Raw genomic sequence first — 14,424 nt, 5'->3', positions numbered from 1 at the left:
CAGGACCTTTAACGGCGCTTTTCCCACAAACGCCGCTATAGATTAGAACCTTTAGCGACACTTTTCCCACAAACGCCGCTATAGATCAGGACCTTTAGCGGCACTTTTACACAAACGCCGCTATAGATCAAGACCTTTAGCGGCGCTTTTTTTATAAACGCCGCTATAGATCATGACTTTTAGCGACGTTTTTTTCGCAAACGCCGCTAAAAGTGCCATTCCGCTAAACATTTTTATTAAATAAATTTTTGTAATAACAAATGGAAAGGTCAAATTTTATTTTGAATGTATTACTTTTCATTAACAATAAAAGTAAAAGAAATTATAGTAATAAATTTCAACATTCACCTATAATAAATAAATAAATTAACATAAACAATTAAATTTCCTAACAAAAAATAAATAAATAAATTTCATTATATGGGAAAAGAACATATATTCCTTTCAGTATTATATAACAAAAATTAGTACTACTACAAATACGGTTATTATACATACGCTTCCGTTTTCTTGCAGCGTTGAATTGATTGAACTCTACGAGTATCTACTACTGACAGCTGACAAAATTTTGGCTACATATTTAATTTTTCAATGTTCTCCTTATTTCCAGTCTAATGGTAAAAACAACAGCACCTTAATTTCCGTAGTGGTGAAACAACAAAAGAAAACTTTACTTATCACTCCATGTTTGACCAAAGAAAAATACCACCATGGCTTCTTGCAAATCCTCAGTAGCATCTGCCCTCTTTGAGTAACTACATAACAAATTTAGTATAAAAATTATGAAAAATCAACATTCTACTCATCAAGCTCCGGTCATATTGAAGGAAACGATCAAAAAAACAATTTGAATAATTTGCAATAAAGTACCGCTTAGCAAGCTCTTGTTTTTTCAAATCTAGAGGCTGCCCATCAAAAACATAGCTGAAAGAAAATACCACAAGCATTAGCAAATAAAAGGCCTTTGGGATGTGGTACCGTATAGACAGCATAAGGCAGAAAATATCTGTGTTAGGATTCTAATTTCCTCTGACACGTAAGCAGTCAACTATGCTTTAGTTTTTTCACAAATTCAAAATCAGAAAGATTTTCTGCCTTCCTCTGGCCATAGCCGTTGCCTCTTTTGCTCATCTACAATGGTCAATATTTTCTAACATATAACATCTTAAATAAAATAAGAACAGAGCAAAGAATTTTCTTTTCACAAAAAAGATAACTAGTTGTTAGCTTGGCTACACTAGATGAAGTTCAAATCACTAAAAATAAAACCACTCCTAATAGCTCACAATATCAATCTTATCATCATAAACTAATTGTTAGCTTGTCATCATCAACTAATCTTCCTTTTTTTTTTACTAAAAAGAATCATTTGTAATTTTTGTATTTCATAAGAATTGCTCTAACCAGTCAAAGAAATCCCTACATATCAACTCATTAACATGATTCTAATTATTTTTGTGCTGGGGAGGGGCATTTTCTGATTTATATAATAGAGTTTTTAGACTTTATAAATAGGGTTAAAATAACGAATATGAAGTAAATTGTGAAACTTTAAAAACCGAGGGGTCATAAAGCAAACTATATGGGGGATTTTAAATTCACTTAACAACATTAAGAAAAATAAGTTTGGTTTAAAGTAATGGAAAAAAATCATAAACTAATTTGATTTGGTAATGTCCTTGTCCTACTTCGAGTGCCCACTGCCCATAACTATGAGCTATTTAAGAATTTTCATGTTCATGTTGAGCTACAGTTATATAAGCTTTTAAACATTTCTCCATATCATTCCCTTTCGCAGTTAAGATTACAAGCACAAACTCTTAAGGCACGCATTAAATTAAAAAGCATATACTTATTTTCAAGTATCTAGATGTTAGGATAGAAAGTCACCAACCAAGCAACCACAATGAACAACTTATTTCATCATTACATCAAGTTTCATCCATGATAAACTTCTTCGCCAAAAATAAAAACATGAAAAAAACTTCTTACAGATCCAGTAGAAAAAGGGAAATGAGAACATTAAAAATCCCTGACTGAGATTTTATAAGAATTTAGATTATGAAAAATATATATTAAAAGTAAGCATAACCATGATATACTTTGAAGAAAACTTTTTCATCATAAATAGTCATGAAAGTATAATGCTTAAGAACTTTATGATGCAAAACTTTTTACAACCCCCAAGCAAAACAAGCACTAGATGCCCCAATTTCCTACTATTGCAAATTATTACTAGAATGTCTAATACTTCAAGAAGATGATTAGTTGAATTGATATATAACTGTAAACTAAACTAAAAGATTAGGGAGTTACCATGAGTAACATGATCTTTGGTTTGGCTAGATAGTAGTGATGATACCAAGACAGCAAATCTTCTTTCCTAACACACGGTAAGAGTTAAAAGATATACTAGTTATATGTTTTCAAGCATACATAATTAAACATCCATTAAATAGAAAGGAATCAGTAAATAAGAATCTAAAACAAATGTCTTTAGGATGCAAAGAATCTTCAACAACATTGCTTCAAGAATCAAGAATGACGAAATCATAGTTTTGGAAGCCAGACCCCAGTAGTGGAGCTTGAAGCAAGGGTCGAGGCTAATAAGGCAAAATCAATCTCCATCCACCCATCATATTCACTGTCAATAATCAAATATATAGTAGACTAGCTGGTGCTGCAAAGTGGGAATATTGAGCTCAAAATATATAGGATGCCAATGCAAGCAGGCCAACCAGATAACTATAGGATCAAAAATGAAATTCAATGATTCAATTTTAAGTAAAATGATTAAGGCAAATTTCAATGATTCAATAAATTAAATTGAACTCCATTTGTATAAACTACATCAGCTGCTATTTCAGATTTATTAACGATAACTTTCCTAAATCCAATACTTGAAACTTGATGTTGTTGTATTGTATGGTTCATCAAAAATAATATTACCAAGCTGCAAATTCAGTAACATATAGAAACCTATAAGGCATCATGACTTACCCGTATATATGTAACTGTCTGCAGCAAGTTGCCTTCATTGATGCTGCTAAAGGCTTCCAAGAGCTGCTTAACAATTGGGGCTGCTTCTGTAAGTTTCACTACAATTTCTTGAGAGTAAAGATTTTTTAGTCATACATTTATTCAAAGCTGAAACCTGAAAGCAAAAGGCTCTAACCCTGTTTTCCAGTCGAGCTTTTTGATCGGTGATTCTCTTGTTTGTCTTTTGGTTGCCGGTTGGAAAATGGTTTGGTTGACCTCTTTTCTTCAGTTGCTTAGAAGATTCTTCAGACATGCTTTGGATGGAATGCAGTCGAAGTAGATGCTGCAAAAGTGAGGATATATAAATCACCTTCAAGTTTGTTTGGGAATTTTATGTCATCATAACTAGGGAAGAAGTAGAAATCCTCCTTAAATAATCAAGAAGAGGGTTTACCCTTTAGCTGAATAAGGAACACACAAGGATACACCAAGAAGCTTTAGGACTACACTTTATCCTTTAGCTTGAGCTGCTAGGAATCACAAAATGTAAATATCTATACATAGAGAACACTGCTACACATAACATCTAAAACGACTATACTGTAGCAATATATTTATTTATTTATTCTTGCGCGAGAGAAGGAAAAGATTAAAAAAGCTTAAAGCTTGAGGACCTTTGACGGGAACCGCGGGACTGAAAATAATTTTTCCTGTTTACTGCCTGCCTACCTACAACCACCGTGAAGCGCGAGAGTTAATCCCAATAAATCAACCCAACATAAATGGTTCCATAATACTGAAAATTTTGTAGCTGAATTACATGCCAAAAATACTCGCCTTCACAAGCCATGAGGGCAACTTAACTGCTTGTGCTTTCCCGACTCTTCTTCTTCCTTGATGCAAAGCTGCTCGGTCCGATTTCTATTTGGGGGATTTCAGCTAAGAAAAACAAACTCTTATTTGGGGATTTAGGACGACCGACAGAGATGAGAAGAAGAGGGAGTAATGAGCGGGTAACCAAAAATCATTTTTTGGGAGTGAGCGGGATTTTACCTTTTATTTCCTTCCACATTTGCGGCGTTTTAAGAAAAAAACGCCACTAAGAAATTTATCAAAACGACACTGTATTGAAAAATTACAATACATGTTTGCGGCATTTTTTATCAAAACGCCGGCAATGTCTACCTTTTCTGGCGTTTTTCTTGAAAACGCCACTAAAAAATTTAAATTCTTCTATTGAAAAGTTGGGAAATTTTAATACATAGTAATGGCATTTTTTGTTGAAAACACCGCTAAAGCTCACATATTTTTTATATTCAATTATTGTATCTTTTATATAAATTTTACATAAAGAATTATTAAAATTTTAAGTAATATTTACAATAATTAGATAATATTATAAATTTTAGTTTTTTATTTCATTTTATTTTTTTATTTTTTTCTTATAATTTGGTCCTATCCAAATTAAATAATTACCTATATATCCATATCAAATATATCAAATGGTTTAAATTAAATATTTTTAAATATAAAAACATTAATTAATTGTATAAAATTGTATCATTTAACAAATCTCAAATAAACCTTAAACCCTAAATTAACCATTCAATATATATAAAGTCTATCTATTATATATCTCTTAAATAATATAAACTATACTCATAATTTCTATATATTAAATTTATTATTATCTCTTTTACAATTATATAATAACATATTTAATATAAATTAAAAAAACTAATTAATCTAAACTTTAAACCTTAATTCGACCCTTGAAACCCTAAATCCCTAACTCTTAACCCCTAACCCCTAACTCTTAATCCCTAAACCTTAAATCCTAACACTTAAACTATAATCCCTAAATCCATATATAATCCCCAAACCTTAAAATAGTAACTCCTAAACTTGCCTTAAATCTTAAATTAACCATATACCGTAAACCATATCAACCCTAAACTATAATAATAATTAATTAATTATTTTAAAATTAATACTATCTTATCTTTTTCAATTATATATGAAATTATTTAATATATAAATTAAAAAAATATTTAAAAATAAATTAAAAAATAATTAATCTAAACCCAAAACCCTAACTTGACCCATGAACTCATAAACCCTAAATCCCTAACTCTTAACCCCTAAACCCCTAACCACTAACCCCTAAACCTTAAATCTCAACCCTTAAACCATAATCCCTAATCCATAATCCTTAAATCCATACTCCATAAACCTTAAAACAGTAACTCCTAAACCGGCCTTAAATCTTAAATTAATCATATACCTAAAAAACTTTAAAATTATTTTAAATAATGGTATTTTAATTGTTCCATGTGTTCTATTTTCAAATTATTTCTACGTGTTATTATTTTTTCTGAATATTTTAAATATTCAATTAGAAATAAATTGAATTTTATTTAATTAATATAAATAAACCAAGTAAGATAAAATGTTTTTAGCGGCGCTTTATCAAAAACGCCGCTAAAGCCCCTACCATTAGCGGCGCTTTTCCAAAAACGCCGCTAAAGACCCAGGCATTAGCGGCGCTTTTTGAAAAACGCCGCTAAAGCCACGAAATGTTAGAAAACGACACCGTTGGGCTAAGGTTTTTTGCGGCGTTTTTTTGAAAAACGCCGCTAATGCTCATTTTTAGCGGCATTTTTTTAAAAACGCCACTAATGCTCAATCTTAAGTGGCGATTTCCAGAAAGCGCCGCTAATGCTTGATTTTTACCGGCGTTTTTTGTCCAAACGCCGCTAAAAGTGCCGCTAAAAGCCTGTTTTGGTGTAGTGAGTATTCGAATATGAAATGATAGTAAGGCCTAATGGCCGATGTGATGAATGTGAAAGTGTATATATGTGATAGGGCCTAATGGCCGATGTGATGAATGTGAAAGTGTATATATATATGTGATAAGGCCTAATGGCCGATGTGATGAATGTGAAAGTGTATATATATGTGATAAGGCCTAATGGCCGATGTGATGAATGTGAAAGTGTACATATATGTGATAAGGCCTAATGGCCGATGTGATGAATGTGAAAGTGTATATATGTGATAAGGCCGAATGGCCGATGTGATGAATGTGAAAGTGTATATATATGTGATAGGGCCTAATGGCCGATGTGATGAATGTGAAAGTGTATATATATGTGATAAGGCCTAATGGCCGATGTGATGAATGTGAAAGTGTACATATATGTGATAAGGCCTAATGGCCGATGTGATGAATGTGAAAGTGTATATATGTGATAAGGCCTAATGGCCGATGTGATGAATGTGAAAGTGTATATATGTGATAAGGCCTAATGGCCGAGGTGATGAATGTGGAAGTGTATATATATGTGACAGGGCCGAGTGGCCAACGTGATGGATGTGAAAGTGTATAAATGTGATAAGTCCCGAAGGGCATTTGTGTCAGTACTATATCCGAGCTCTAAAGACCCGATGACTACGTGTGAGGATTTTGTCCGGGTAAGACCCGATAACTTCGTGTGAAGATTATGTCCGGGTAAGACTTCGTAATAAGAATTGCTTAAAAATATATTCAATGCGAAAGGTTAAATAGGTATGTACTCCAAGTTTATATGCGAGCTTGATTTGCACTAAATCATAAGGTAGTTATGTGATGCATACGAGAGCAATCTATGAGACTATTCCTATGATTATGTGACATCGGATCAGTGTGAGAGGTGATGTGAAATCATACGATGTATCTATGTCACATGAGCTCACTTTTATGTGAAAGTTTATCTGCCTATTGTATATGATGAGATGTGCAGATTCGGTAAAGGGATGGTATGCCCGAAGGAAGAGTGAAATAAAAATACGAACAACTATGTTATAATTTGATTGTTATCTGTTGACGTTGCTTAAAACTTACTAAGCATTGTAATGCTTACTCCGTTTACTCTGTTTCCTCTGTTTTATAGATCTCATTGCGAAGCTACAGGCTCGGGGATCGTCAGCAACTAGTCACACTATCACTATCCACTGTTTGGTACCGCTATGTTTCGGATTGTCTTATGGCATGTATAAAATAGACTAGTGGCGGAAGAATATTTTGGTTAATGTGTATAGCCATGCGAAAATGGCTTATATATGTTTGAGCATAATGTTACAATCATTTGGTATGGAATGGTTAATCGCTATCATAAGTTGTGCTATTTATGCTAAAAGGGCTAGTTGAATCATGGAAACTATGAAATAGGTAAAGTCTACCTTAAAGGCAGATGCTGGCAGCAGCAGTGATGTAGATTTGGAAAAATCACTAAAAATAGTAGGATTGGAATTAAATAGTGAATAAATTATGTAAACGAACCTTGATGAATCTATTTTCATAGGAAAGTAACGAAACGATCATATGGACAGTATGTTAAGATATATTCAGGTTCTCGTGGGACAGGGCCAGAACGGTTTCTGGATTCCCTGTTCCGACTTTGGAAATTCATTATAAATTAACCAGAGATAATTAGGAGTCATGCCATATATGTATAGATTCCTCTCTCAGCCTAGTTTCTATAGAAACAAATGGTATCAGTATTGAAGCTCTGTTCAGGGAGATATCCAAGTCGTAATGTGCAAAGGTCAGTGTAGTCGATCCCTGTAACATGGGAGACTTTGACTAATAAACTGTACTAATTGGCCCGACCAAAAATTCTAGAAAAAAATATGTAGATGGGCATATGAGTCTAGTTTCAGGGAAAATTTAAAGAACTGGATTTCGAGTTTCAGAACTCAAGATATGATTTTTAAAGCGACTAGTACGCAGATTGGCAGCTTGTCTGGGAAATTTTTTTTAAGTGGTTTGAAGTCTGTTAACACCTCGTGTTCGACTCCGGCGACGGCCTTGGGTTTGGGGTGTTACAAAATCTCAACCAACTCCTCATCATAAGTGAGATTAGGTCGAACCTCGATTTTCTACTAGCACAATATGAGATGTGTCCTATCAATAGTTCTATAACATGGACACATGGACGACATCATGGTTACACTCAAGTTCTGGTGGCAACTTGAGTCAATAAGCTACCGAACCAATCCTCTCAATGACCTTATTAGGTCCAATAAATATTAGGCTCAACTTACCCTTCAATCTGACTCTTTGGACCTTCTTCGAAGGTGAAACTTTCAAAAACACCTTATATCTGACTTGAAACTAGATATCATGACATTTCAAATATGTATAAGATTTCTGCCTGTTCGAGGCTACCTTCAGCCTCTTACAGACCAAATTCACTTTCTGCTTAGTTTGCGGAACCAAATCTGGCACAATGATCTGCTTTTTATCCAATTCTAACCAACAAAAATGGAGTCCTACGCTTCCTACCATACAACGCTTCAAATAGTGCCATTTGAATACTCGTTTGAAAATTATTGTTATAGGAAAATTAAGCTAAAGGAAAGTATTACATAACTGTATAATATATCCTCAAGAACTTGAATCACCCTTTCCTACTATCTATCTTTCTATGGGTGATAATATAACACCCTAAACCCGTAACCATTATCAGATTAGGGTTACGAGGTATTACCAGACAAACAGAACATTTCAGACCAATTCAGAATCACAAACATCACATAACATGAATACATAAGCTAACATTAACAATTCATCTCTTTTGATGGTCTACGAGACCTAAAACATACTTTTAGGGACATTCGAAAGTAAACCGAACACATTAATAAATTTTAGAGCTTAAAAAAATTTTCAATTCTATTGAGGTCACACGCCCGTGTGACCAGGCTGTGTGCCTCAAAAGGGCATCAAACACACCCATGTGAACCAGCCGTGCCAAAACAAGGCACACATACTGACTTTCACCCAGGGCCAATAGACACACCCGTGTGCTATGGCCATGTGATACTTAGCTAGCTACTGACTTAAGCCCACGGCCATATGACACGCCTGTGTTCCCTGACCGTGTTGCACAATACAGGCTTGGTTTAAGCCAACTTGCCACCCCTTTCTGGGTCATTCCTACAAGTAATATTAAACAATATTTATACCAAAATTTCAGCCAATTGCATGCTCATAACATGCTTCAATATAACTAAATCATCATCATTTAACAACCTATTCAAATCCATAACAAAACACATTTAAAATCTTATTACAACAAAATGCCAAAATGCTCATTTCATAGCTCAATTATGGCACCTTCTAACTCATGCTTAAACTTACCATTTCTTTAACTTGGCATATTTCAGAATGATCATCACATATAAGGCCATATAACCATTACAATCATACACAATTTGGCATCACAAACCATTTACCAAAACTAAGCGCAAACGTACCATTTGTTAGCCAACTCTCATGGCATAACATATATACATATCTGTAACACCCCTTACCCGTATCCGACGTCGAAATAGGGTACGAGGTATTACCGGACTTGAGTACTTGTAATCATTTAAAACCAAGACATAAAATTTCATCAATTTTAAACTTTTCAAACATATTCAAGACTATCTACATTAAATGACTTTATACAATAGAGACCTTCAAATAACATAGGTCAGTATTTTAGGCCAACTCCTAGCAACTTAATAATAATTAAACGAGTCCCCATACATGCCAAAGACTTAAAAATACTTTAAAACCTTTATATATCGATCAATAGTTTGATAGTGTGATTTAACCTCCGACGACCTCCAACTCGAGTTAACATTTGCGACCCTATAGGAAAAAGGAAAGGAAGGGCTTAGTAAGTAAATATGTAAATATTAATAAACAATACATTATCATACATTAAACAAAGTCACAAACACACATACTTTCACTATTACAATTATAAACAAGTTCAAAATAAACTATCTAGCAGAGTACCAACAGCTAAATTATTTATTTCTGGAGCTACAAAACTCCAAACTACAAACCGTTAATTTTCCTTGAAACTAGATTCACGTATATTCTTACCATAAAATTTTCAGAATTTTTGGTCTAGCCAATTAGTACAGTTTATTCATTGAAGTTACCCCTGTTTCACTACTCAACTGCCCTGACCACTCTTCACTACAAATAAATTTTCTCTTTGTACAGAACTCATATGATGTTATAGTTTATTTTTTTTTGAAACTATACTCATTAAGGATTTCAAACATATAAATTATATCCCATAATTATTTTTTTACAATTTGTAATAATTTTTCAAAGTTAGAACAAGGGATCATGTAGTCATTCTGAACCAATCTCATAGAAACTTAAATATCTCAGAATATAGAATTCCTTTGCTTGCTCTGTTTATGTTATATGAAAATAGACTCATTAAGATTTAATTTGATATCTCATTCAGTCTCTGATTTAATTTTTGCTATTTTTGGTAAATTTTTAGATTCTTGTCACTGCAACTATCCAGAACAGTTTTATTGTCAATTTTGATCTTTCACACTTCAATTGTATTCATCACTTACCCATAACAATCTTTCCAATTTCCAATCACATATCAAGAATACTACTCATAAGTTACACACGCATATACTTACACTTATCTTCACAAAGTCATACACAATTTCATTTAATCAATTTCCCAGTTGAACGCTTCGGAATAATAGCAGATACGCGATGGTATCGCACACAGTCCACCTTTAAAATCGAAGCTCTCTTGTACATATAGTGGCCTTCACTTAGCACTACTCACGTGACCTAGCTCGATTGTACACATAATTTTGGCTCTCTTGTACACATGGTGTACACATAGTATCACCCATGTGACCTAGCCACTTTATCTCGTAGCTCTCTTGTTTACATGGTGTCCTTCACTTGGAACCACACATGCAACCTAGCTACATCTATCTCGTAGCTCTCTTGTCTACATGGTGTACATGTAGTGTCACCCATGCGACCTAGCTACCTCATAATGTCTCGTAGTTCTCTTGTACACATGGTATACATCCCGTATTACACATGTGACCTAGCTACATACCATCTGTATCTTTCGATTCCGAAGGTTCAAACGGGAAGTATCTCACTTTCTAATACTTTATTCCATTCTTCCAATAGTCAATTGTAATTCAAAAATCAGCTACAATACATAAAATATGCTGAAATATAAAAAAACGTAATAAAGATAATGTATTATTTACATACAAACTTACATACTTTCTCATTTCCATGTCGAATTAATATTGAACATTTAATTCATCATAATTATACTTACTTTCAACACCTCGACAATCATAGTAAATATATTAAATTTACATTGAAACATGCATAAATTAATGCTTATTATACATATGAACTTGCCTCGATACTAAAACGACCATTTTACCAACTTTCTCGATTTTCTATTTTTCTCCCATTCTAGGTTCAAATCTCGTTTTCCAGGATCTAAAACATCATATTTTACTTATTTAATTAATGTACTATTCAAAACAGACCTTAACTCAAACTTTGGAAAAATTACAATTTTTCCCCTAAACTTTTGCATATTTACACTTTTTCCCCTAGGCTCAGGAATTAAAATTAATCCCTTATTCTTATGTTTTATTACATGCTTATCATTTTTCCCTTCTATGGCAACATCAAATTCTCACTCTAACACATAGTTATGAACAATAACAACTTTTACCGATTAAGCCGTTTTACTCATTTTTGCTTAAAACGACTTAGCAAAAGTTGTTTAACATAATTTCAGCCTTCATATTCTACCATAAAACATCAAAATAAACACATTTCACCTATGGGTATTTTTCCAAATATGAACCCTAGCTTAAATTATTGCTAGAATAAGCTTAATCAAGTTACCGGGATTTCAAAAACATAAAGAACTTGAAAAACGGGGCTAGAACGGACTTACTATTGAGCTTGCAAAGCTTGAAAACCCTAGCCATGGCTTCCCCCATGCTAATTTCGGCCTCCATGAAAAAGATGAGTCAATTTTGGCTTTATTTTTCCTTTTTATTTCTTTTAATTACCAAATGACTAAAATGCCCTTAAGGCATTTCTTTAAAATTTTGTCCTATTCATGCCCATTTTGTACAAACGAAATATAATGGTCTAATTCCATTTAAATACCTCCTCTTTAAAACCCCATTTCAATCAAGTACTTATGAATTAGAACACATATTTTACAACTTTTGCAATTTAGTCCTAAAAGTCCAATTAAGCACTTTATCAGTAAAATTTCTTAACGATATTTTTACACAATATTTTAATCAATAAATAAACCTTAAAACTTAATCAGAATAAATTTTTTGACTTCGAATTTGTGGTTCTAAAATCATCGTTTCGTTTAGGCCCTAAATCGAGCTGTTACAGCAACTTCTGCAAATAAGCCCTAATAGGCAAATTAAACATGCAATCTATAAAATTTCTTATCAATACTCTAACACATGCATCTAATCACTCAGTAAATCATAAAAAAATTAATTGAAATAAACTTTTCTATCTCAGATTTGTTGTTTCGCAACCACTATTCCATTTAGACCCTATTTCGAGATGTTACAATATCAAAGTTTAATACATAGACATTCTAGCCTATACATGCCATACAAAAAATATATATTTACACTTTCAAAAGTACCAAAATGAGTTCGATAATGTGGTGACAATCCTCGACTATCCCCGAGCCTTCAGTAGCTACGATAACTGTAAAAGAGACAAAAATCACACAGAGTAAGCTACATAGAGCTTTGTAAGCCAAATACAGTTGGTTTAACTATAAAAGCATATAAAGTGAAAGTCAATAGCATAAATTTATAGCCACTTCACAGAGTAATTCATGAGCCTAACCATGCTCATTTGCTTGTATTCATGTCATGCTTCATTTCTAAATTCCATACATCTCATTTATTATTTTACAGAAATAGAGTCTTTCATATTCAGTAATTTAGTACGATAAAAACATACCTGTATAGATTATACATTTTATATATTCATTCCCATATCTCATACTCTATCATCAAACTGTTCAGAAACGATACAGATGCTCATAAACGGGTACAATATCGACGTCCCAGACGTGGTCTTACATATAATTCCGTATCGATGCCTCTGTCCCAGACAGGTCTTACACGAAATTAGATACGATGCCGATGTCCCAAACATGGTCTTACATGACATATCAGATCGATGTTCACATTCCTTTAGATACATACAGAGCTTTTCAGATACCAACATATTATCAGAATTTAATCAGAATTCATTCATTAGGCTCACAAGGCCTTCCAATACAGATTACAGTTTGTATGCACAAAATTTTAGTCAATTTAACACGTAATTGTAATTTGACTTACCTCGCACGGATTTCGGACGAAACGAGTCGGCTATTCAACTATTTTGGAATTCCCTCAATCTAAATCTAATTTTCTTTGTTCTTGACCTAATATAATTCAAATTCAACCATTCAATGATTCATTTCATTCAAAATAATCCATGAACACATATTTAGGGCACTTTACATTTTAGCCCTTACATTTTCACATTTTGACAATGTAGTCCATTTTTCACAAAATCACAATTATGCAAAATTCACCAAGACTATAGCTTGTCCGAATATACATAGCTTCCAGACAAGCCCAATTAACATATTTAATTCACAATTTAGTCCCTCAAAACCTCATTTTCACAAATTAGCCCAAATAGCTCTATTCCATCAAAAATTCAAGAACAAAGCATGATAATCTCTCATATATCTTTCATAATCCATATAAAAATATCTTTAAGCTCATATAATCATCAATGGCACATTTCATAATCTTCAACAGAAACAAAAATTCAGACATGGGTTTTGAAGAACACAAGGCAACAATCATAGAAACGTAGAAATGATCAAAAATGGACCAAAGTACATACCTTAATCAACCAAAACAAGTGCCGAAACTTAAAGCTCTTTTCTTTTTTCATTTTCTTTGATTTTCGACAAGAACAACATGATAATGGCTATTTTTATGATTTGTTTTATTATAAAACATATTATTACACAAATGACTATTTTAACCTTACCTATTTCATTTTAAAATCCAACAACTATTGTCCTTATTCGTCCACCATTAAAACAAATAGTAAATTCGACATGCAAGGACCCTTATTATAGACGCCAAGGCCAAATAACCCCATTAACAATTAGCATGCAACTTTTGTATTTTACGCGATTTAGTCCTTTATCAAAATTAATCACAGAAACAGACAAATTAAATCACAAAAACTTCGCAGATATAAATTCATACATCAAAGACACATAAAATAATATTAAAATATTTTTTCAGAATAAATTACATGGTCTCGAAACCACTATTCTGACTAGGGTCAAAACCGGACTGTTACAATTATCCCCCCTTAAGGATTTTTGTCCCCGGAAATCTTACCGTTAAACAGATTCGGATATTGTTGTCTCATTGAATCTTCAGGCTCCCACGTAGCTTCTTCAACCCTCTTTCGATGCCACATCACCTTAGCTAATGGAATTTTCTTATTTTGTAACTCTTTAATCTCGCGAGCTAAAA

The 14,424-nt window shown here is 33.0% G+C and overlaps 1 long non-coding RNA gene across 1 annotated transcript; it reads right to left on the bottom strand.

Moving 5' to 3' along the window:
- Positions 1–419: 419 nt before the first annotated feature.
- LOC107952704 (uncharacterized) lies at positions 420–3,101 on the bottom strand. Its single transcript, XR_005908119.1, has 4 exons — positions 3,001–3,101; positions 2,317–2,383; positions 871–924; positions 420–755 (listed from the first exon to the last, which is right to left on the bottom strand). It is a non-coding gene; the product is annotated as an uncharacterized lncRNA (long non-coding RNA).
- Positions 3,102–14,424: the final 11,323 nt, after the last annotated feature.

This window comes from Gossypium hirsutum, chromosome A13 (genome assembly GCF_007990345.1).
Source record: "Gossypium hirsutum isolate 1008001.06 chromosome A13, Gossypium_hirsutum_v2.1, whole genome shotgun sequence".
Classification (NCBI taxonomy): Eukaryota; Viridiplantae; Streptophyta; class Magnoliopsida; order Malvales; family Malvaceae; genus Gossypium; species Gossypium hirsutum.
This window is presented reverse-complemented; position numbering and strand designations above follow the sequence as displayed.